Raw genomic sequence first — 5,000 nt, 5'->3', positions numbered from 1 at the left:
AAAACAAAAACAATGATTATAACACGGTATATCTATGAACAAATATCAAAACAAAAACAATGATTATAACACGGTATATCTATGAACAAATATAAAACAAAAAACAATGATTATAACACGATATATCTATGAACAAATATGAAACAAAAACAGTGATTATAACACGATATATCTATGAACAAATATGAAACAAAAACAATGATTATAACACGATATATCTATGAACAAATATCAAAACAAAAACAATGATTATAACACGATATATCTATGAACAAATATGAAACAAACACAATGATTACAACACGATATATCTATGAACAAATATGAAACAAAAACAATGATTATAACACGATATATCTATGAACAAATATGAAACAAAAACAATGATTATAACACGATATATCTATGAACAAATATGAAACAAACACAATGATTATAACACGATATATCTATGAACAAATATGAAACAAACACAATGATTATAACACGATATATCTATGAACAAATATGAAACAAACACAATGATTATAACACGATATATCTATGAACAAATATGAAACAAACACAATGATTATAACACGATATATCTATGAACAAATATGAAACAAAAACAGTGATTATAACGCGATATATCTATGAACAAATATCAAAACAAACACAATGATTATAACACGATATATCTATGAACAAATATCAAAACAAAAACATTGATTATAACACGATATATCTATGAACAAATATCAAAACAAAAACAATGATTATAACACGATATATCTATGAACAAATATCAAAACAAAAACAATGATTATAACACGATATATCTATGAACAAATATCAAAACAAAAACAATGATTATAACGCGATATATCTATGAACAAATATCAAAACAAAAACAATGATTATAACACGATATATCTATGAACAAATATCAAAACAAAAACAATGATTATAACACGATATATCTATGAACAAATATGAAACAAAAACAATGATTATAACACGATATATCTATGAACAAATATGAAACAAAAACATTGATTATAACACGATATATCTATGAACAAATATCAAAACAAAAACAATGATTATAACACGATATATCTATGAACAAATATCAAAACAAAAACAATGATTATAACACGATATATCTATGAACAAATATAAAACAAAAACAATGATTATAACGCGATATATCTATGAACAAATATGAAACAAACACAATGATTATAACACGATATATCTATGAACAAATATGAAACAAACACAATGATTATAACACGATATATCTATGAACAAATATCAAAACAAACACAATGATTATAACGCGATATATCTATGAACAAATATCAAAACAAAAACAATGATTATAACACGATATATCTATGAACAAATATCAAAACAAAAACAATGATTATAACACGATATATCTATGAACAAATATGAAACAAAAACAATGATTATAACACGATATATCTATGAACAAATATCAAAACAAAAACAGTGATTATAACGCGATATATCTATGAACAAATATCAAAACAAAAACAGTGATTATAACGCGATATATCTATGAACAAATATCAAAACAAAAACAATGATTATAACACGATATATCTATGAACAAATATGAAACAAAAACAATGATTATAACACGATATATCTATGAACAAATATCAAAACAAAAACAATGATTATAACACGATATATCTATGAACAAATATCAAAACAAAAACATTGATTATAACACGATATATCTATGAACAAATATCAAAACAAAAACAATGATTATAACACGATATATCTATGAACAAATATCAAAACAAAAACAATGATTATAACACGATATATCTATGAACAAATATAAAACAAAAACAATGATTATAACACGATATATCTATGAACAAATATCAAAACAAACACAATGATTATAACACGATATATCTATGAGCAAATATCAAACAAAAACAATGATTATAACACGATATATCTATGAACAAATATCAAATAAAAACAATGATTATAACACGATATATCTATGAGCAAATATCAAAACAAAAACAATGATTATAACACGATATATCTATGAACAAATATAAAACAAAAACATTGATTATAACACGATATATCTATGAACAAATATCAAAACAAAAACAATGATTATAACACGATATATCTATGAACAAATATGAAACAAAAACAATGATTATAACACGATATATCTATGAACAAATATGAAACAAAAACAATGATTATAACACGATATATCTATGAACAAATATCAAAACAAAAACATTGATTATAACACGATATATCTATGAACAAATATCAAAACAAAAACAATGATTATAACACGATATATCTATGAACAAATATCAAAACAAAAACAATGATTATAACACGATATATCTATGAACAAATATCAAAACAAAAACAATGATTATAACACGATATATCTATGAACAAATATCAAAACAAAAACAATGATTATAACACGATATATCTATGAACAAATATCAAAACAAAAACATTGATTATAACACGATATATCTATGAACAAATATCAAAACAAAAACATTGATTATAACACGATATATCTATGAACAAATATCAAAACAAAAACTGATTATAACACGATATATCTATGAACAAATATCAAACAAAAACAATGATTATAACACGATATATCTATGAACAAATATCAAAACAAACACAATGATTATAACGCGATATATCTATGAACAAATATCAAAACAAACACAATGATTATAACACGATATATCTATGAACAAATATCAAAACAAAAACAATCTATACCTAGCAGTGGCCCAATTAACAGCAGCACTTTGGAGAATGGGTGAATATAGGAAAAGGGAAATGGGGAAAATATGATAAATACTTAAATAGAGTGTTGGCCTTACATGTAGATCCATAAGGCCACCCGGAGGAGAGTCTCTAGGAGGTATTTTTCCCCGTGAACTTCCTTTTTCTAATTCGGGATTCAGTAATTCAAGTTATTTTTTTTTTTTTTTAAGTTAACGCCTTAAGCGCCAGTAGGCTTGCTTGAGGGGCCTGAATGGTAGTCCGCCCCAGCCCGTATTGACGCAGGCAGGTGTTTATAGTGGCGCCATCTTCTCTTGCCACATCTCCTGATACAAACCTACATATTACCCATTCCTCGTAGGTTTTATAAGGTTTGCGTCGATTATGGTAATTTTGACCGCTGAGTGGCGAGTGTACGCGGCCCCATCTACCTCGCGAACAGCAGAAGGCAAGTCCAGAAACATGGAAACATGGAAATGCAGGCAACAGAAGGCCTATTGGCTCATTACGAGGTCGCCCGCTTTGGTGATTTAATCTGCTCGACCGCCACTTGGGGCTTGAGGAGCAGATGAAAGCACCTTGATATTGAGGAGCAGATGAAAGCACCTCGATATTGAGAAGCAGATGAAAGCACCTCGATATTGAGGAGCAGATGAAAGCCCCTCGTTATTCAGTTTACTCCCGACGCAGCGAAATGACGGTCGATTCTATATTTGAAGGAGTTGATGGTATTCGCATTTACTACTTCTGAGTGTGGGCAAGGCGAGGAGTTTCGTCTTCTGAATATTTCGTTCATGGCCGTATTTATTTTGATGTTACATTGGAATTATTAATGAAGGTGGGGTTATTTCGAGAGAGAGAGAGAGAGAGAGAGAGAGAGAGAGAGAGAGAGAGAGAGAGAGAGAGAGAGAGAGAGAGAGAGAGAGAGAGAGAGAGAGAGAGAGAGAGAGAGAGAGAGAGAGAGAGAGAGAGAGAGAGAGAGAGAGAGAGAGACGATGGAAAGATAGAAAGTGGATTGGAGGATGGAGTGGAAGGGAAGAGAAGGAAAATGAAGGGGAAGGAAGGAAGGGAAAAAAAGGGAAGGGAAACAAAGGGAAGGGAAGGGAAGGAAAATGAAGGGGAAGGAAGGAAGGGAAAAAAAGGGAAGGGAAACAAAGGGAAGGGAAGGGAAATGAAAGGGAAGGAAGGAAGGGAAAAGAAGGGAAGGGAAACAAAGGGAAGGGAAGGGAAATGAAAGGGAAGGAAGGAAGGGAAAGAAAGGAAGGGAAAAGAAGGGAAGGGAAACAAAGGGAAGTAGGCAACACAGCGACTGTAAAAAAATAAAGTCGGTAAACAGAGGGTGAAGCTTTGCCGTTGCCAGAGAGGCACACTCGAGGGGCCTCACGCGGCGAAGTCTGAAGAGCTGTTTGTTAGTGTAGGGAAACGGAGCCTATAGAGGAGAGAAAACTGGAGGAGGATAAACAAAACTAAATTAACTTTTTGACAGTGTGGGGAGACGGAACTTGAAGAGAACACAAAAATTAGGAAAAGCAATGATGAAAATAATGAAAAAAACTTGAATTAACACTTTGTCTGTAGGAAAACGGAGCCTATAGAGGACAGAATACTGGAGGAGGATGAACAAAATTTAATTAACTTTTTGACAGTGTGGGGAGACGGAACTTGGAGAGAACACAAAAATTAGGAAAAGCAATGATGAAAATAATGAAAATAACTTGAATTAACACTTTGTCTGTAGGGAAACGGAGCCTATAGGGGACAGTATACTGGAGGAGGATGAACAAAATTAAATTAACTTTGTGACAATGTGGAGAGACGGAACTTGGAGAGAACACAAAAATTAGGAAAAGCAATGATGAAAATAATGAAAAAAACTTGAATTAACACTTTGTCTGTAGGAAAACGGAGCCTATATAAGGAAGAATACTGGAGGAGGATGAACAAAATTAAATTAACTTTGTGACAATGTGGAGAGACGGAACTTGGAGAGAACACAAAAATTAGGAAAAGCAATGATGAAAATAATGAAAAAAACTTGAATTAACACTTTGTCTGTAGGAAAACGGAGCCTATATAGAGAACAGAAGACTGGAGGAGGAGGAACAAAATTAAATTAACTTTTGACAATGTTGGGAGACGGAACTTGGAGACACAAAAAATAGGAAAAGTAATAAAAGAAT

The sequence above is a fragment of the Eriocheir sinensis genome, chromosome 32 (genome assembly GCF_024679095.1).
Source record: "Eriocheir sinensis breed Jianghai 21 chromosome 32, ASM2467909v1, whole genome shotgun sequence".
Lineage (NCBI taxonomy): Eukaryota > Metazoa > Arthropoda > Malacostraca > Decapoda > Varunidae > Eriocheir > Eriocheir sinensis.
This window is presented reverse-complemented; position numbering follows the sequence as displayed.